This window comes from Eubalaena glacialis, chromosome 14 (assembly GCF_028564815.1).
Source record: "Eubalaena glacialis isolate mEubGla1 chromosome 14, mEubGla1.1.hap2.+ XY, whole genome shotgun sequence".
Taxonomy (NCBI): domain Eukaryota; kingdom Metazoa; phylum Chordata; class Mammalia; order Artiodactyla; family Balaenidae; genus Eubalaena; species Eubalaena glacialis.
The window spans coordinates 38,503,905-38,525,137 of NC_083729.1; the positions used below are offsets into that span (position 1 = coordinate 38,503,905).

At 44.2% G+C, this 21,233-nt stretch overlaps 1 protein-coding gene across 4 annotated transcripts in view; it reads left to right on the forward strand.

Moving 5' to 3' along the window:
* Positions 1-21,233, forward strand: part of PRKCE (protein kinase C epsilon) — a 508,978-nt gene that overhangs the window by 220,554 nt on the left and 267,191 nt on the right. Inside the window, exon 1 of one of the 4 annotated variants that reach the window (XM_061168697.1) lies at positions 18,394-18,463. The exons of the other annotated variants lie outside the window; for them this stretch is intronic. The gene's annotated coding sequence lies outside the window, so the exon portion shown is untranslated. Of the gene's footprint in view, positions 1-18,393; positions 18,464-21,233 lie in introns of those variants that run through there. 4 annotated transcript variants of the gene reach the window in all.

Below are 21,233 nucleotides of genomic sequence, written 5' to 3' on the forward strand. Positions count from 1 at the left end.
CGCTGCACTTTCTGGACTTGGGTGGCTATTTCTTTTCCCATGTTAGGGAAGTTTTTGAGTATAATCTCTTCAAATATTTTCTTGGGTCCTTTCTCTCTCACTTCTCCTTCTGGGACCCCTATAATGTGAATGTTGTTGCGTTTAATGTTGTCCCAGAGGTCTCTTAGGCTGTCTTCATTTCTTTTCATTCTTTTTTCTTTATTCTGTTCTGCAGCAGTGAATTCCACCATTCTGTCTTCCAGGTCACTTATCCGTTTTTCTGTGTCAGTTATTCTGCTATTGATTCCTTCTAGTGTAGTTTTCATTTCAGTTACTGTATTGTTCATCTCTGTTTGTTTGTTCTTTAATTCTTCTAGGTCTTCGTTAAACATTTCTTGCATCTTCTCAATCTTTGCCTCCATTCTTTTTCCGAGGTACTGGATCATCTTCACTATCATTATTCTGAATTCTTTTTCTGAGGTCCTGGATCATCTTCACTATCATTATTCTGAATTCTTTTTCAATAGGAAGGTTGTCTATCTCCATTTCATTTAGTTGTTTTTCCGGGGTTTTATCTTGTTCCTTCATCTGGTACATAGCCCTCTGTCTTTTCATCTTGTATATCTTTCTGTGAATGTGGTTTTTGTTTCACAGGCTGTAGGATTGTAGTTCTTCTTGCTTCTGCTGTCTGCGCTGTGGTGGATGAGGCTATCTAAGAGGCTTGTGTAAGTTTCCTGATGGGAGGGACTGGTGGTGGGTAGAGCTGACTGTTGTTCTGGTGGGCAGAGCTCAGTAAAACTTTAATCCACTTGACTGCTGATGGATGGGGCTGAGTTCCCTCCTTTTTGGTTGTTTGGCCTGAGGCAACCCAACACTGGAGCCTACCTGGGCTCTTTGTTGGGGCTAATGAAAGACTCTGGGAGGGCTTACGCCAAGGAGTATGTCCCAGAACTTCTGCTGCCAGTGTCCTTGTCCCCACGGTGAGCCACAGCCACCCCCTGCCTCTGCAGGAGACCCTCCAACACTAGCAGGTAGGTCTGGTTCAGTCTCCCCTGGGGTCACTGCTCCTTCCCCTGGGTCGCGATGCACACACTACTTTGTGTGTGCCCTCCAAGAGTGGAGTTTCTGTTTCCCCCAGTCCTGTCGAAGTCCTGCAATCAAATCCCACTAAGCTTCAATGTCTGATTCTCTAGGAATTCCTCCTCCTGTTGCCGGACTCCCAGGTTGGGAAGCCTGACGTGGGGCTCAGAACCTTCACTCCAGTGGGTGGATTTCTGTGTTATATGTGTTCTCCAGTCTGTGAGTCACCCACCCAGCAGTTATGGGATTTGATTTTACTGTGATTGCACCCCTCCTACCATCTCATTGTGGCTTCTCCTTTGTCTTTGGATGTGGGGTATCTTTTTTGGTGAGTTCCAGTGTCTTCCTGTCGATGATTGTCCAGCAGCTAGTTGTGATTCTGGTGTTCTCACAAGAGGGAGTGAGAGCACGTCCTTCTACTCCGCCATCTTGATTCCTCTTCTGTATTCTTTTTCTATTCTTTTAGTGATTACCTTGGAAATTACCACTTAAATATATTTATGCCTACTTATGCCTACTTATCAAGTTTTAAAGTTAATCAAATTTTTATTCTCTTTCTGGATAATATTAGGACCTTAGAATAATTAATTATATTTACTTTCCCCATGCTCATCTTACATACTATTGTTGATGAAAATTTTAATTATATTGAGGGACACTCTACAAAACATTATATTTGTTTTATGCAGCTAATTTTTACATTGATATATTCATATATTTACCACTTTCTTTGCCCTTCATTCTTTCCTATACTTTAGACCTACGATTTTGGATAATTTTCTTCTACCTAAAGTACATCCTTTGTAAATTCCCTTACATTTCACATTCAGTGTGCTGATGTTTTATTTGTTTGAAAATATTTTTCAATCTTAGTTTTATTTGTTTGAAAATATTGTCAGTCACCTTTATTCTTGAATGATTTTGTTGTTGCTATATAGAATTCTAGGTAGGGAGTTATTTTCTTTCAGCATATTAAAGGTATTTCACTATCTTGAGTTGTTGTCACTGAGAAGTCACCTGCCAGTCTGTTGCTCTTTTGAAGGTAATTTTTTTAAAAAATATTTTTAATATATTTATTTATTTATTTTTGGCTGTATTGGATCTTTGTTGCTGCGCGCACTCTTTCTCTAGTTGCGGCGAGCAGGGGCTACTCTTCATTGCAGTGTACGGGCTTCTCATTGTGGTGGCTTGTTGCGGAGCATGGGCTCTAGCCGCATGGGCTTCAGTAGTTGTGGCACGTGGGCTTCAGTAGTTGTGGCTTACAGGCTCTAGAGCACAGGCTCAGTAGTTGTGGTGCACGGGCTTAGTTGCTCCACAGCATATGGGATCTTCCCAGACCAGGGCTCGAACCCGTGTCCCCTGCATTGGCAGGCAGATTCTTAACCACTGCACCACCAGGGAAGCCTGGTAATATGTTTTTTGTTTCTCAGGACCCCTTTAAGATTTTTCTCCTTGTCTTTGATGGTGTACATTTTCATAGCAATGTCTAGGTTTGGCTTTTTATTTTTCCTTCTCAGACTCAAGTGGACTTTTAAACTTACATGTTAGTATCTTTCAAAAGTTCTGGAAAATTATCAGTCATTGTCTCTTTAGATATTACCTCTGCCCCATCCTTTTTTCCTCTTTCTGGGATCCTGATTACATATACTCCATTCTCTCACTCTTTCTTCTACATCTTCTATCTTCTCTGCTGTATTTTCCATCTTTTTGTCTTTTCATGGTACACTCTAGATGGTTTCTTTTGACTGTTCAAGTCTCTCGCCAGCTGTATCTAATTTAATATTAAACTCTTCCTGAGTTTTTAAATTTTGGTATTGTATTTTTTAATTTCCAGAATTTCTATTTGGTTTTTAAAAAAATCTTCTAGGTCACTATGTTTACTGTTCCTGGCAGATATTTTCAAACTTCTTCTTTTTTTAAACATTTGACATTATAAGCATCATTTACAGTGTGATAATTTCAGTAGTTGAAGGTTTTGTAGTTCTGTCCTTAATATGCTTTTTCAGGTGGTTCTTGCACATGGTACCTTGTTTCCTTGCAGACTCGGTTATCTTGAGTTCATTGTGCTGAAATTTTTATTTGTGACCTGTTATGAAGGTACCTTCCTCCAGTGTTTGCTTCTGCGGGTGCCTACTATCCAGATCCAACTTAAGGCAAATTTAGGGCTTGAATCTCTTAGTCCATCCAGGGTGCTATTTCTGTCTTAGTCTGTTTGGGCTGCTATAACAAAATATCATAGACTGGGTGGCTTATAAACAACAGAAATTTATTTTCTTACAGTCCTGGAGGCTGGGAAGTCAAAGATCAAGGTGCTAGCAGATTCAGTGTCTGGTGAGGGCCTGCTTCTTAGTTCTTTTGCTGTGTTCTCACATGGTAGAAAGGGCAAGGTATCTTTCTGAGATCTCTTTTATAAAGGCACTAATCTCATCCATGACGTTTCCACCATCATGACCGAATCACCTCCCAAAGTCCTCACCTCCAAATACCATCACATTGGCATTAGGATTTAACATTTGAATTTTGATGGGGGTGGTGGGCAGCATAAACATGAAGTCTATAACTGTCTCCCAAGTCACAGATCTATATAAGGGTTTATTTCCAGTCTACCCTTATGCTAAGGCTTGGGACCTTTTGGGTCCTAGCATATTGAGAGGAGGGTCTCTCATTTGGATCTGTTCTTTGAGCATGCCCTAATCTTTTATTTTTGTCCTCCTGATCTTGAAAAATCTTCCAAATTTTAATTTTCCAGGATTGGCAAACGCCCTGAGGGCAAAAGTGCTTCCCTAGGTTCCTGTTTTTCTTCCATTTCCATAGTTCTTCACTACTATCTTGTCTATACTTTGATACTTTGGAGAAGAATTTTAACAATTTTATCTGGCATTTTTTTTTTTAGCTATTTTTAGTGGTACAGTTGGCTCAAATAATGTAGTCTGATTGCCAGAAACTGGAGGTCTCACTTTGAATGCCACTTCTTCAGTTGAGACTTGGCTGAGCCCAGTCTTAATTAGGACTCCTTGTTAAACACTTTCATAACCGTTTTTTTCCTTCATGACATTTATCTCAGTTTATAACTTTATTTTTATGATTAAAGATTCTGTTTACTGCCTCGATGGCTATGCGAGGTCAGGAAGTATATGTGGACCAGTGCCTAGCATAGTGGCTAGTTCTCACTAAGGGCACAATCAATATCTGGTCCCTCAAAAGATAAATGCAGGAGAGTATTTGTTGATAGGTAGGTGCCTGGCAAGATGCAAAGGACTAGGGTGGTTTGAATGCAGTTTTGCAAAGAAGCACAAATTGTCCCATTTTTATAGATCAGTAAGTGAGAAATAGATATTAAGGGCTTGCAACAGCTCTTTCAAGATTTCAGGGTGCTTTTTGCCTTCAGGGACTGCAGCTGACATCTTAATGCGCTCACCTTCCCCTGCTCTGTGCCGTATCTGTCGGAAGAAGCAGAACCGTGGAATTAAGGCAATCATATATAAGAACGTGCTGTGTTTTAACTTTGTGCTGTACATACTGAAAAACCGAGGATGAGGCCAGTGTTGTGAACTAGGTGTACACGCTAAAAAATATCTAGGTGTGCACATTTTAAATTGACAATTTCCAGGCCTTCTTACTAATTTTTGATAATATATAGTACAGATAACCTTTAAGTACTTAAGTCAGAAATTTATGAGTGTAATAAATTTTTGTTGCAATTTAAAAGTCTTTTAGTCACAGTGCTTAGTAGGTCCTCAGTAAATGTGCATTAATAATCATAACCAACTCATAGCGCTTACTGCATTCCTATAATTATTTTAGCCATGTTATGTAAAGTGATTCATTTAATCGTTTCAGCAGCACTATATGCTGGGTCCTTAATCATCCCCGTTTTTACAGATGAGGACACTGAGGCCCAGGGTGATGGAGTAACTAGGTCACACAGAAAGAGGAAGAGCCGAGATTTGAACACAGCTGTCCTGGCTCTGATGTCTGTGTTCTTAATCTTACGCTCTACTGTTACAAGGAGCAAGATTGAGTGATAAGTGGCTTTTCCAGGCTACCCAGGGCTACGTGCAGCTGTGCAGGTTGACCAGAAGCTTGGTGTTAGCTGGCAGACCTCTGGGTATAGGGAGCTCCGTGCATCGTTCTACCACAGCCTCTGTAGGGACTGTTCCCTTCCTGCTGCTGGATTTATGAATTATTTCCAGAAAGCTGATACGCCAGATCTGACTGGCTAAGGGGAAAGGCGTTTCTGTGGAAAGAGAAAAAAACCAAACATATGGAAATATTTTTTAAAGCTCAGAGATGACATTGCCCTATTATAGCTGTTTCTCCTCTTTGGTGACTTGTCTCACCTACTTCCTTCCTATTTCATGGTGACGTAATTAATACTATATGGAGAGCAGGTTCTGAATTTAGGGGAGAGGCTGTCCTGTTGGTACACCTCCTTGTAGAAGCTGTGAAGGGGCGCCTGTGGGTTAATGTGACACCCTTGCCCGATGCTCTCAGTCACACAGTAGTCTGAGGCGGTGACCTCTTGGGGGTTGCTTCGTTGGTCAGTTATCCTGTGCTGTTGGGTCAGCTGCTGGGATTGAAGAATATGAAGAGGTGTTAGGGACTGGCCTTCAAGGACTCTGGGGAAATGATGTTTGGAAGGTTATCATTGCGGTATAAGGTGTTGATTGGTCTCCTCGCAGATGCTTTTCCCTCGATATTTGGAGGGCATTTTTCTTTTCTGAATTACCCAGAGAACTGGCCTAATTCTCAATGACTCCCTCACCCTGAGGACCTGTCCACAAATGGAGGAGAAGGCTGAAGAAGAAAGTGAATAGAAAGAGCCTGCCTGACGAGCTGGAATTTCTGATCCCACCTGCTCCTTTGGGCCTGCGCTGAACTTTTCTTTTTAAATCTTCACGTGGCCCCTCTGAGTCTGCCGATTCCAGGGCAGCTCTGGCTTCTGTCCCTGCTGCCAGCCGGATGACCCTGTGTGAGCACAGGCAGGCTCCATTCTGAAGGACTTGGAAGTTGTTAATAGAGCGGCCGCTACTCAGAAGTGTAAAGGTTTGCTGTTGGTACACCTGGCAAAGCTGGACTAAAGCCACACTCTACAGCAGTGTGTGGTGGTGACCAGTCACTGCTGAGACAGTTGGCTCTCTGGGCCTTAAATCTCAGTGGGGTTTAAAAAAAAAGTCCTCACATATTCAGATCCACGTCTTAGCACTGTGTTTAGGTATTCGCTCTCCAGCCAGCGTCGCATGTGTCCACTGCCTTTGAGCCCTGCCATGTGAGGGCTGCCCTAAACAGACTGGTCCTGAATAGAGCCAAGTATGGATTCTGATTTTGTAGAGATTAACTGGTCATTGAGTTTGCATTGATTGAAGGCAGCAGAGCATTCCAGACAGGACTCTGAGGGCCCTGCAGGGATGCCTCTTGGCTGGCCGCCTCCGGGATGTGGGTGAGGGCCCGAGGCCTGTTACCCCACCCCATGGCCAGAGCCTAAGGCCCTGTGGGAGCCAGGCCTGTGTGGAAGGCTCCTGGGGCCAGGTGCTAGGGCTGCCTCTGCCATTTGGATCAACTCCTCCTCCCGGCTCGGCCTTGTGGGGTGTTGCTTTTTTTGGGGGGGGGGGTGGGAGGAGTTAAATTCATACTCTGTTTTTTTCTCGCATTTATAGTTATTCTCGCGCAGGTGCTGAAAGTGAGCCCTCACAGCCACAGTGCCACTCTACCACCCCTGGGCAGATGGCGTCAGAAGGCTCCTTAGGAAGGAGTTGCCCTCCTCCTCGCTGGAAGGAAGGGCAGGCTGGACCAACAAGTCCATTTTGCACAACCAGTGTGGGAACGGGGTGGGGTCTCAGTACAGGCGGCAGGGGGTGGGCGGGAAAAGTCCTTTCCCTTACACCCCACACCAGCCCTGGGAGGTACCCAGGCTCAAGCTTTGGGGAAAGGGCCTGGGAATCTTTCCTTGAAGTCGCTTTCCTAATTGTCAGTGCTCTGCAGAACTGAGGGTTTTTTTTGTTTTTTTGTTTTTAATCTTTTCTGCAGAGCAGCTTGGAATCCTTGAGGCTGCTCCAGGCCTTCTGGGGCACGGGAGCTGTGTTCTGGCAACTGCCCTTAGAGTGGGTGGCTCCGTGGACTGCCTGTCGGCCCTTGTTCCCGCCACACAGTTTCTAGTACACTTGTTTTTGCAAATTGTCACAAATCAAGACCATTGTGAACATCTGGAGGCCTGAAACCAGCACTGTTTTAGGTGGAGGGGACAACTGAAGAGGTGGCCTGGAATAGCAGCCAGGAAGTGGAGTGAGAGGGTTTCTGGGTTCAAGTCCTGTATGTCACTGGGCAGATTACTTGTCCTTTCTGATTTCAGTATCCTCTTTGGTAAAATAGAATACTGTTTACTCATTTGTTGAAAGGATGCCTATGATAGTGTCTCCATGTTATTGATGGGTGAATCAAGACCCAGAAGTGACCTGACCAAGGTTCACAGTGTAAAGACAGGATAGTGGTGAGGAAGGAGGCCTGAGATCAATTCCAGGTGCCCTCAGTACAGCCCCTGTGGCCCCAGGCAGGACATTTAGCCTCCAGAACCTCTGTTTTGTAGAGGTAAAATGGGAGTAGTGTCTCCAGAGTGTCTTATCTTGACGCCTATGACAATGTTACAGGAATAAAGGGAGGCAGTCTATGCCTTATAAACTGTAAGGAATTTTATAGCTGCAGAACAGTTCCATCATTACAGCTTCTTGGTGATGCGCAGGGCTGACACTGAGCTCTTCAAAGTTCCTGGCCTGTGGGCTCTTGAAGTGATGTGTTCATGGCTAGATTTTCTAATTAAAAAAAGTAATATTCATGGTAAAAAGTCTACTAGGACAGACGGGTGTAGAGTGAAAGACACCCTTCCCTCTATCAGTTCTACTCCCCAGAGATGACTTCTGTTTACTTCTTGTGTAACCTTCCAGTAATTACCTAGACACGTGGATACACCCAGATGTGTACGTATATAAGTATATATGCTGCATGTAATCGATTATATATGGGTCATAATTTTTTTCAGCAAAAGCCCAAATGGCGAAGATCCAGGTAGTTTCTAGTATTTGGGTTATTAGATGCAACAGCAGGGTGAGCAGAGACACACTTCCACCTTGGTGCCCTGGATTTAAAACAAATGGTGAAAGCAGTGCCTAGCGGCTCGAGGCTTTCAGAATGGTCTCTCTTGCACTGGGCAGAATCTCTCCCCAAAAAGAATTATGTTGTTAATTCTGTGGTTTTCCACTACTCCACCCAGTTAAATTTAATCACACCATGTGACTTCCAGATAAAATGATGTGTGTGTCTGGAAGGAAGGGACCTGAGAAAGCTTCCCTTTTTTAAGATCCTAGAGAATACAACAAAGCTCTCTTCCGAAGACCCTGCTTTCAGAGCCCTCCTGCCTGGAATGTTTTTATTTGCAGCTCACTCCTTACTGTCCTTGGAGGAAGCTGTTGTCATTAATCGGGTTGCAGAGGGTGGCTATGTATTTTTTAAAATATGTCTTCCTACACACAAAAAAAGCCCAGCCAACTTTATTTTAAAAAGCAGCTAATCTACATGAATTCACACATCCCTTTGATAATGCTGTTTGGGCAGTGCATCATCAAACCATAACCAGATTTCTTTGCCTGTTGTTGATGACAAATGGGGTTTAGTTCTCTAGTTAAAGCAAACACTTCAGACACCCTAAAGGGCATATTTTGGGGTTAGAGCAGCTCCTCGGATTTCATGTTGCAGTGTGAAATGGTTTTTCTTACGGTTAAAAAAAAAAATCCGCAGATTTGTGGGGTTTGGGTGCTTTTTTATGTTGCTGTTTTCCCAAAATGTTATGCATCAGACAGTTTAGAAAGCTAAATCTTCTATTTTAAATGCACTAGGGAGCCTTAAAGGAATCCTGTGGAGTTAAATGTTTTGTTCTGTTTTGTTTTAATGAGGGCTTTTTGGTCCTATAAACCCAAGAATCAGGTGTGGGAGGGATGTTGGGCCCAGCCCTCTTGAGGGCCTGAGTCCTTCCCTCAGGACTCCCAGATCAGTGGCCTCTCCCTCCTCCTCTTAATCTACAGGCCTGCTTGGGCTCTTGCCACAGACCCAGCTCTTGCTGACAGGTGTAACACCCTTACATTGCCTGGCTCGTGGGCTTTGGGCCCCACGTGCTGGCTGTCTTCTGTTTTGGGCTCTGAAATGCATGGTGAGTTGATTGCAGAGCTGTCCTCAGCCCTGGGAGCTCTGGCTGTTGGTGACTCCAATTTCCCTCCTGTCGCTTGTCCCAATGCCTAACCCACTCCCCCTCCCCCTCTGCACACTGAGAGCTCCGAGCTCCTCCCTTTGGTCTGGCTCCTGCCTGCTTTCCTGCCTATTTAGACTGTTTCTTCCTGAGAACCCCTGCCTTGTGGCTGTCTGTTAGCTTGGAGCAGCGCTTACAGATTGTGTCAAGAGGATTTGCTTCCAGGGGACATGGCATTTTAAGGCTAGCAGTGAAACAAACCTGCCATATTGATTTTCTGTTGTGTCAAAAACTGAAGAAACAGGAGTGATGCCTGCTTAAAAACAAAAACAAACAAACAGCAGCAGCAACAACAAAAACTCAGAACTATGTGGGTACAGGAAGTCTTCCAGCCATCTTGTATGACGGCACAAAAGGACAACTGACGTGAAAACAATAACCTTGCAATGAGTCTTGACAATCCTGTTGAAGTGAAATGATTTTTTTTAAACCTTTCCACTGCTTGGCTATAATCTAAAGGAAGTATTGCACTTTCAGTGCTCTGATTTTTTAATGAAGCTCATAAAACTGTCTCTAAATGTGAGACTGTCATACAGAGTGAAGTAAGTCAGAAAGAGAAAAACAAATATCGTATATTAACGCATGTATGTGGAACCTAGAAAAATGGTACAGATGAACCGGTTTGCAGGGCAGAAATAGAGACCCAGATGTAGAGAACAAACGTATGGACACCCGGGGGGGGGGAAGCGGCGGTGGGGTGGAGGTGGTGGCGGGATGAATTGGGAGATTGGGATTGACATGTATACACTAATATGTATAAAACAGATAACTAATAAGAACCTGCTGTATAAAAAAATAAAATTAAAAAAAAGAATCTTATTACAAATAACACACTGAGGTCTGTCATTTTCAAAGGGTTTTTCACATTTGATAAAACCGTATTTTAAATAATCTTCATTAAAAAAAAAACTGTCTCTAAATGCAACGTGCTAAAAAGTTATATGTATTAAATTTAGCAAGTTTCTTTAAGAGTATGGAAAGAAAGGCCTTCTTTTCTTGGTTATGATTTCTGAATGCTAGTGATAATATTAGTCAGTCATAGTAGTGCTATCCTTTTAATAGAGCACTCTTTCCCCAAAGGCCTTCGAGGTCTGCCCTCCTCCCTCCCATGAGGTAAATGATGTCACTGTCCCCACTTGGAAGAACAGGTCTGCAACTCAGAGTTTAAGTGACATGGGTTGGAATTAGAACCCAGGCATGTTGTTCCTTCCTGTAAACTCTTCTGTTTGGGTTTTACATGGTTTCTATGTATAGCTGCTGCTCCAGAAGGAGTTGGGCATCATTACTGCTTGGGAGGCAGACATCTATGTTGACCTGACCCAAGATGCATGCTTGGCTGCCGAAAGCCAGCTTTGTAAGTTTCCAGCATTTGGCTGCAGTCTGCCGTACGGGAGGCTCCCCCACCTGGATGGAGTATCGACAGTGACTCGGTTTGTAATCCCACAGCCATCAAGGTGAGACTGAGAGGTTCGATCATCCTTGCTGAAACACCACTTGAGTTGGAGTGTTGGTCAGGATTCAGTTGAAGAAAGCAGAATCCACTCGAGCAAAATTCAGGAGGAAGGGATTCGTTGTAGGATACGAAATGGGCAGCTCTTCATAAGCTTGAAGGCTTATGGAGAGTTCTGAAGACACAACTCTGTAGCGGAGGTTTCAGGAATGAGTGTCTCAAAGCCACGCTAAGGAACTGGAGCACCCAGGAAGCTGCTGCTGCTTCCACGATCATCAAGCAGCTTCTCCACAACCACGTGGGGATGGCCATGATGGAGAGGCTCCCATGATCAGAACCATGCCACGCTGCTATGCTCCAGACCTGCAAACAGGTGTCTTGGTCCTGCCTCCTGGCACCCATGAAGCTGGCACCTGGATGCTGGCACCTTGGCTAAAACTGTCACAGAAGAATCGGGTGCCTCCTGGACTTTGCTTGATGAGGAAAGAGCAGCAACTGCAGAAGTATGATCTCTGCCTCGGTTTTCTTTCCAAATTTCACAGAAGTACATCTGGTTGGCCAAACCTAACTCACACTTGGAACCTTTGCTGTAAGACATCTGGGGGATGTGGTTTTAGCTCTTCACCCCTGCAGGGCAGGTGGACACACTAGAAATTCTTGGAAACAAATCCATCGTATCCCCTAGGCCCGATGGTTAGTAGAAACGGACCTTGATTTCCAGAGTCAGCTGAAGACTACAGAACTGAGGTAATAGCTAGAGCATGGAATGGTTGGGAATCTTTTTGGGGTTGTGTGTCGATGACCCCAGATAATAGGCAGCAAAGAGTTAAGAGTAGCAAAAGGCCATGGGTTTGCCCTCTGGCTTCTGCTTAGCTTCTTTGGGATGGTTAAGCTATAGTTGCAGCATCCCAAGGGGGAGTTCTAGAGAACTCAACTCTCACTGGATGTTATTAGGGGAAACGATATGATAAAAATATACGATACATGTCTTAATTGCAGTCTTTGCTATGCTAATGTATGTGACTTTCCAGATGGGGATGCAGCATGTAGGGGTTCCTCAAATTTATCTGGCCACAGGAAAGCCCCACTTTTAAAAGCTGCAGAAGTACTGTTTCCCAATATATGTGAGAAATGCTATTTCAAAGAGGAAGCCAAGGAGCACCTTGGAGGAAAGGTTTGTTTTATTTCCAAGGAATTGACCTTTTCAGTGACCTCCATCGGGCACATTTACCACTGAAATGATAGGATTTTCTATACTGAGGATAGCACTCTGCCCTTCAAGAAGGACTAAAAAACAAGAGACACTGCCCAGTGAAATGAACCTGTGTGGACAGAGGGTTCTCTTAGGAATCCACATGGCATGAGAGTCATCCTTAGGGACCTCTAAGGAGGTAGCTTTGTAATCACTAGTAGAAGTTACAACAGTAACAAGGTATTAATCAGTTGTTGACCATATCTTGCGTGTTGATCTGTTATAGAAGCAGATGGTGTTACAGAAAAGGAACTGTGTTTAGCTCAAGGAAAACAAGGGCAGCAGGATAGGGAATTCATTCTCTGGTGAGAGTGTCCTGAGTGGAGGAGGGGACAGTGGGGGTGTGAGTGCAGGAGACTTCTGTGTGAGTGACAGCCACAGCGGAGCAGAGCATGAAATGCATGAGGACAGGAGAAGGCAGACCCCTGCTTGGAAGGATTTGCAGCCATGACGGCAAAGGCCTAGAGATAGTGATGAGAATCGAACCAGTAGTCAGTAATCACCTTCCAAAAATCAGATGCTGCAGAGGAAGGCAGGAGAAGACACCTTCAGAGATGAACTTAGATCATATAGTGCATCGTTCATTGATTTTATTTTATTTTTTTAATTTTATTGGACTATAGTGGATTTACTATGTTGTGTTAGTTTCAGGTGTACAGCAAAGTGACTCAGTTATACATATGTCCACTCTTTTTTGGATTCTTTTCCCATATAGGCCATGAGAGTATTGAGTAGAGTTCCCTGTGCTGTACAGTAGGTCCTTATTAGTTATCTATACGTTCATTGATTTTAATTTTCTACCTTAACCATCTAACAAAGAGTTTGTGGCATGTGTGCGTCATTCTCAAGCAAATCTTTTTGAAGTTTGAGTTTAAGCACTGAAACAGAGCACTGGCAGTTTGAAAAAGCACTCAAATCTGGGTGTGCTCCTCTGTGTCTTAACACTAGGAATGCAATCAGACATGCCTTAAGTGGATTTATGTGCAGCCTTCCTGGGAACCAGGAAATGGGAGTTAGACGATTAAATTAGTTTGCTGAAAGGTGGGAGTTATGTCTGTACAGAATCACAAGCATGTTTCTGACTCCCTAAGTTTTTCTGTGTTCTGACTGAGTGAACCTGAAGTTACGGGCTGGTTAGCAGGGTCCTGTGTATACAAAGGCATCTCATGGTGTCGACTGCTTCTCCTCCTCCAGTTCCTGTCCAGAGTAGGATGGGGGTGGGAAGGGCAGGAGCCGTGCAGTGGAGGGTATCACTACCCCTCCCGCCTGCTGTGTTCTTTGGACTCAAATCCCTCTGTGCTGATTACCTTATTGAAGCGCCTTTTGTTTTTCTCTGTAAGTACTTTATTAAATGGAGGTTTTACATTATTACTAAATCCCGGCTTTTCCTAAAAACATGGCGTTTGGTGCTTACTGTCTATCCTAAGCAATTATCACACAGTCACCAGAGGTTTCAATCCCCTCTCCATTTGTTCTAAGGTTCTCAGGGATAGTCTTAAATGACTATAAAAACTAAATTTTTGATAGTTATTATTCAGTCTTTTAAAGCTTTAATTATGGGAAATTTCAGTATCAAAAGTAGAGAGAATAGTGTAATAAATTCCCATGTCCCTATTCCTAGCTTAAGAGTTATGTGCTCATGCCTGGCCAGCCTTGTTTCCTCTCCCCCATTATTTTGAAACAAAAAAAAATCATAAAAATAGTTTTGTTATTCTACCCTGATTTCTCTACTCTATTTCTCAGTATTTTTATATAATTTTCTAAACATTGCAGCAATAAGGACTTTTAACTTTTTCAGATTTTGCCTTGAATATGTAAATGTAATCCAGATGGATCTGCAGGCATAAACAGAGTGGCTCCCCTGCACAGGGTGCTGTGCTAGGTGTGGGAACGGGTCAGGTTTTGTTGGATGGCGGGGGAGTGAGGCAGCAGATGTGCCCACACTCAGGAGAAGCTGTGGGCTCTGCTCTGATAACCCTTGCAGTGCAGTTGGTCCTTGGGATGCAGGCTGACTGAGTGAGCACAGGTTAGGTGCCCAATGAGCATCTCTGTTCAGATGTGCTAGGGTGGCTCAGCAGAGCAAGGGGCTGTGTGGTCTGGGAATTTGGGGATGAAGATTTTGAGGAGGGGCACAGAGCATGGATTGGGTTGGATATTGCTATCAGCACGATTCTGACTGCAGGAATTTGTTGGGAGCCCACTGGGCGACTAAATTAGGAATCGTCAGACTGAAGCGTGGCTGCCAGAGCACAGGAAGCTCAGCCCAAGTTGTACCACAAGAGCTCTTTGGCTCCATCACCATGTCTGAGGCTGGCCATTGCTGCTGGATGCCTCCTCTAGGGTTGCATCCTAAACTGTCCCTATGTCTTTGTCACCCCTCAAGTTTCAAAGTCCCGATGAGACCGTCTGATTGGTGGAGTAGGTCACACACCAGAACGGTGGCTGCCCGGGGTCGGGGCTGGGGGAGACAGGAACAGGTATTTGTCACCTTTAGCTTCTCTAGAAGACATGGGCTCTGCCTTCCAGCGAGAAGCATGCAGTGAGGGGACTTCCCAGACATAAAGGGGTTTTAGATCCTAAGCACCCAAAAAGATAAGGGTCCACTCTGAACATCCCCGTCATCTTAGACTATTTCCTCTCCATTGTTTTCAGCACAGACAAGGTCTTCGTTTTCCTTAAAAAAGCCGTTTGCGTCTGTTGCTCCCGGTTTCCCATCCCCATGGCAACTGCGAGCGCCCAGGTGCCCCAGAGCATCTCCTGTGCAGTTTTCCTGCTTCTGGTCGCTCCCACCTGCACTCCTGCCTACACAGTGCTGCCGCCACTGCTTTCATCTCCACCAAAACAGCACGGCAGCTCAAAACATCTTTGATATCCTCCTGTTGCCTGGAAGACAAAGGCTAACTTTTTACATTGGCCCTGCCTTCCACAAGTTGACATCTGGTCTCCATTTTCAGCCTTATCTGTCATTCCAGAAACCCTCGTCCTCTGGCTAAGCAGGTCCCCAGGCACACGCTGTGCCTCGCCAGCTCCGTGCATTGCTCATCGGTAGCTCTGTTGCTTGGGGGCCCTCCCCTCTCCTAACCTTGTTCTGCTCACGTTCTGCTGACCTCCCTGGAGAGAGGTGACTGCTTTCTTTCACTCCTGTGGCACGTGTGTGCCTTGCTCTGAGGCCCTTTCGGCCCTGGCATCTGTCTGTGTAGACCTGTGAGCTCGCTGTGCAGCCTGCTGCACGTCTGCGTGTTTCTCTCCTGTGCCAGCACAGGGCTGGGCATACGGGAGCTCACTAGATATTTGAGGTTTCCTTTTTTCATAGAAGGAGAGAACGGCGGGGGGGGAATTAGAAATAGGGACGGTTAGATGCAAAATACAGAGGTAGAAATGCTGAAGTCAGAAGTTGAGGTTAGCAGGCTGAGGAGTTGAGGACGGAGGCAAGCCGGAGTGGGAGGCGAGTTTGGGAAGATGGAGTGGTTAGTTAGGTATTTGCTCTGGTATAAACCAGATGGAGACACTTCGGTTCTATGCTCCCAGGTGTATGAGTGCTCACCTGGTTTAAAAGGATGCTCTGGAGGTGGCCAACAGTCAAGCAAGGATTTCTGGAGACTCGAGCGCGTGTCTGTATAAATAGCAGTAAGAGTGGCAGGTGCTGGAGCAACCTTGGCTGCTGATGGGATATGGATTTCCCGGCACACACTAATGGCAGATGGATTGTCCTCACAGCTTGCACCCGCATGGCACTTTGATGTGTATCCTTGTGCGCTTTGCAGGAAGAGGGAGCAGAAATGTGTAACAGTCAGTGATGCACCCCCTGGGGTTGCTCCTGACTGATGACTTCTCTAGGGCAGCATCCCCAGACGGCTCAGGGCATCACTGTGCAAGTCAGCCTGGGCCTCCTGCCCATTATCCCATCAGCCTTGTTCAGCTGTTCAGAGAAATGTTGCAAGGGGCCCCCGATTTGGGCCTACTGTTTGCCTCTCTGCAGGGTTCACAGAACCCGGAAGGCCATGTCTACAGATTCAAGTACAAAAGAATGAGAAGGGAGAGTTGGGAAGGGTTGGGGCACCTGGAGGGTGTTCAGCTGGACAGTTTGGCGGAAACAAAGAAGGAAGTGACCTGTGCCTTGAGAGACTGTGTGGAGAGTTGGTGATAGGAGGGAACGCCCCATGAAGATGACCACTGTCCGGCAGGGTCAGCGTGCTGGGAACTCTCAGGAGAGGCTGGCTGTCGGGGTCAGCCTCTCTCCCCCTCATCACAGCCTGGCTCACGTCCTGCTCGGAGCCTCCCTAAGTGCCATCTCCTCCCACTGCAGGGGCCACTCCTGTTGGGACACTCATCGATCCTGCTGCAAACACTCGCTTGAATTGTAGGTTGCTTTTCTATTGAACAGCTAGGCTGGAGCTCTGAGCCCGGGGCTGGTTTGATCTGTATAGACCCTAGGGCCCTTAGCACCGCCCTGAGCAGCAGTGGGAGACCACCAGAGGGGCTGGGGCTCTAGGGCCATAATCCTTCTTCCCTGCTTCTCGGTGAAGGACTTCCAACCTAAGTCTGCTCATTTGTAAAATAGATAAAAACATATCTCAGATTAAAGAGGTAACATGTGTGATGTCCCCGGACATAGCTGGCACTCAGCGTCCAGCAGACACAGTGTGGATGACCACCCTCCCATATCCTGCAGCCCATACATGTTGCCACACAGGATCGGTATGTTATAGTTGTTTCATCAATACATGTCTGTAGATTAAAGGTGATGAGAGTTGTCGTGATATCAGTTGTGAAGGTCTCTTTTAGAGCTCAACTTTTAACCTGCAAGCATTCAGAACTAGAACTGCTGAGGGGAATCCTGGAACTTGTCTTACTGAGAGTGATTAAAGGAACAGGTTGTTTGATAAAGGAAGATGAAGGCAACTAATTGCTGAGCAATGAATGTCTGGCTAATGCCAGATAGAGACATCTTAAGAGAGAGGAAGTTAAGCATCCAATAAAGGGAACAATAAAAATGAATAGGGGAAACTTAAGGGGAAAAATAGATGAATGCCTTGGAGTGAGAAAGTGTTATAGTAACACCCAAGGATCTTCTAAGGGGAGGCAGCCTGGCAGTATGTCGGGGAGGGCAGATTTTTGCAAGTTACTCAGAGCATCTGAGCTGAAGTTTCCTTAATCCTAGAATGGGAGTAATAATGCCATTTCACAGAGTTGATGTGAAAATGAGATTAAAAACATTTTTAATCAAGTTTTATTGAAATATGTACATATAATAAAATTTACCAATTTTAAGTGTAAATTTGATGAGTTTTGACAAATGTATACAATCATCTAGTCACCACCACAATCATGATGTGGTCATTGCCATCATCCTCAAAGTTCCCTTATGCCCCTTGGCAGTCAGTTCCCTCATTTCACCTCTGGCCACTGGCAATCAGTTATCTGCTTTATGAATCTAAAGCTTTACATTTTCTAGGATTTCATAAAAATGGCATCATAGACAGCATATTCTCTTGTGGCTGGCTTCCTTATGAAGTTTTAAGAGTCATTCTTGTTGCACGTAGTCTGCTCCATTTGATGAAGACGGGATTTGACAGCGTATGTGAAACACTCGCCGTGTTGCCTGGCACACAGTAGTCCCCTTCCATTTCCCTCTAAAAAAAAAAATGTTCATTTTAAAAGTGAGCTCATCAGTGTCATCTGTCCTTCTATCTCTACCTGGGTAAACTAGGGACTTAGACAGAGGTGCTTGTTGAGGACATTAGTTGTAAGGGTTTGGCCGCAGGCTGAGGAGAATGTCTGCTGAGAAGTGAAATTTTTTCCAGGACAAATTGTGTTGATCAGATACATTTTCACCAGTTGATTTCTGTTTTTTCACTCATGGTCACTAGGTGTGCTCCCCTGGAACACAGACAGCCACAGTAACAGTAGCTCCTGGCAGGGGTGAGCCTGATGCCGGTAATACTAACTCTGGGAAATTTCAAAGAATAGAAGAGGGACTTTCTCTTTTAAAAAAAAAAAAAAAAGCTCTTGCTCTACAGAGGTCTGGCTGTCACTTTGCACCCTGATGTCATTTGGCTGGACCCTAGACCGTGGGGATAAATGGTACAGCCAACTAAGGCAAGACAGCCATGTGATGATTTTAGAAGGACTAACAGGACACCAGGAAAAGCCTAATTCATTCTTTACTTCTCTAGTTTGGCTAGGGGAAAAAAATGCTTTTCTGAGTTTATGCAAAGTGATCATGTTTTATTCATCATTTGGTTGAAGTCACTCTTGAGGCATGCAGGGTTGATGATGTCAGCTTTTCCATCTCAGCCGAGTCAAATTTGAGCCCTTCGGTATCTGTGTTAGGGGCTGGGGAAACCAAGCAGAAGAGGGCATGGTGCCCATCCCAGTGTATTAGGAAAGCAAGAATCATCTCAGCAAGGTGAGATCTGCTCAGGTGTAGAGGAAGTGCTGTGGGACCACAGAGGGAGGAGACATGAATACAGAAGGGTGAGGGGCACGGGCTGGGGGTTCCAGAGGAGCTGGTGTTTGGGCTGTGGTTGCGGCTTACTGAGGAAGGTGGAGGAGGGCGCTTCAGACAGAGTCCCAGCTCTTTACGATTCCTGTCCTGGACGTGCCTAAACCAGGGCGGTCATCCACGAAGGAGCATGTGTTACCTTGGTGTTGCCCCTGCACGGTGGGTGTGGGAGGATCTGGGTTCTGGTTCTCACCTTCGACCTGGCTCTGTTACCTTGTCCAAGTCGCTTAACCTCTTTCAGGGGCACATAGCTCTTTGTAGGTTGGTTCAATGGTCCTAGTCATCCCCAACCTGCCTATAGGTGGTCTGTATAGGCTCCAGGGGAAGAAATTTGAAGTCCTGGGCTTTAAGTGGCCATGGCTAAGAGAGAGCTCTTTGTTCCATCCTCTCTCCTGGAAGTTTCATCTCCCAGTACTCCTACAAGGATGATATGACCACCTGAATGCCTGGTTTTCCCTTTCAGCCTTTTTTCTGCATTTCCCTTCCTTGGCTTTTTATAGATTGGATTTACCTATTTGAATCAGGTAATTAGTTTTGTTTTTTTGTAAATAGCATAATGTAAATATTTTCCTTTTTAAGACAAGAGGCAATTTTGAGTCAATATACCCCCATCAAAGGAGTGAAGTACACAAATAGTTTTATTTGAATGGATTATAGATAAAATATATGCAGTTGGTAAATAATCCTGAGATAAAATATATACGTGTTCCTAAAACCCAGAGGTAACCTGCTTGTGATTCAGAGCTTCATGTGCAGCTTTTAAAATCAGGGGTGTATGAGGAAAAAATAATGACCATTAATAACTGGATTGGTGGTTTCATTAAATATAATATGTCCTTTGAAATAGCTAAACTTGTATTAAGTATGCACTCAAATAGAGAACTGTCCACTCTTTAGTTCAAGAAGAAGTATAGGCATTAGTGTCTGGCTTATCCATCTGTCCATCCCCTAGACTCTTATTTCATGGAAGGTGATACCTTCAGACCATTTGTAGGACATTGCTTTTCCTCGTAACACAGCTCGGGAATTGCTGTTCAAGGCAGTGTGCCAGTGGGTCTGATGAATCAAGGCTCCTCTTTTTAGTCAGGCTGCCCATTTTGGTCCATGCTCACAGAAATAAGTCATTTGATGGTTTTTATTTTATGTTTTTATTTTTAAAAACCTGAGAAAAGTTTACGTAGGTCAAAGGGATGAATGAATAGCTAGTGTTACAGAAGATAACGCAATTGAGGATCGTTAGAGGATAAATGGCATTTTTGCCCAAGATAACTGCCAAATGTCGAGTGGTGTACAGGAGGTGGTGCCACATTTTCTGCAACTGCATTTGGTGCCTTTCATGACAAAGCTGATCTGTCTTCTCTCTTGGGTGGTCAGGCTGAAGAAAGAGGAGTCAAAGTCAGTTCAGTGGTGACTTAGATGGAGGGAACGTTGCAATATGGTGTATGGTTTGAGAGGAAAGCTTCCCCAGCCACCCAAATATCTTTTTTTTGGTCTGCCAGCTGCCAGAAACTCCATCACTGGAGATTCAATTCTTTGAGTTAAGAATTGGCTTTTAATAGGCTGGCCAGAGTTTGGTGAGAGGGACACCCTGATAAACTGTTGGGAAGATATAAATTTTCCCAGTCTTTGGTATAATTTGTCAGTGTGTGTGGCACTCATTTAAGAAGTATATACCTTTTCTTATCCAGCAGTTCCACGTTTATCAATTTATGCTAAGGACACAGCCAACAAGCACACAAAAAGCACATGGACAGTTTCCCACGGCAGCCTTGTTAATGATAAAGACAACTGACAGTAGCCTAAATCACTTATTATAAAAAAAAAAAGGATTGCTTAAATATATTTTGATATACTTAATAAAATACTATGTGGCTATTCCAAATACTGTTGTAATTTTAACTTTAATGACTTGAAATAGAGTTCAGTATTGTTAAATGGCAAAAAGCAGATTCTAAGTAATATGAGCTCATTTTTGTAAGAAAAATAAACAGCACCAAAAAACACACACAAGTAGGAAACATGAAAAGTTATATCAAAATGATAAAATTAGTTATCTGGATGAGAATGAGTAATTTAAAAATTTTGTCTTTGTTTTTATCTATATTTAAAATTTTAGTAAAATAAGCATAGATTAATAGTATAAAAGTTTTTTTAAAGGTAAACCTTCTTAAAGTATATATATTTCCTAAGAAATGGAAAACTGTATTAGGTACCTGTTGATGCAGAACAAATTACCCCCGAAATTTAGCTGCTTTATATAATAAACATTAGCTTGCAGTTTTTGTGGGTCAGGAATTCCAGAGGAGCTTAACTTTGTGGTTCTGGCTCAAGGACTCTCATGAGGCTGCAGTCAGTCTTCTGTCTGGTAGTAAAGTCATCCAAAGGTTTCACTGGAGTTGGAGGATCCACTTCCAAAATGATTCTCTCATATGGCTGTTGGCAGGAGGCCTCAGTCTTGCTATGTGAGTCTGTTCATAGAGCTACTTGAGTGTCCTTACAACATGGCAGCTGGCTTCCTCCACAGAGAGTGATTGGAGAGAGCAAGGATGAAGCCACAGTGGCTCTTATGACCTAGTCTCTGAAATCACGCATCATCACTTCACCTTTTTTATTCCTTAGAGGCAAGATACTAAGTCCAGCCCATGCTCAAAGGGAGGGGAATTAAGCTCTACCT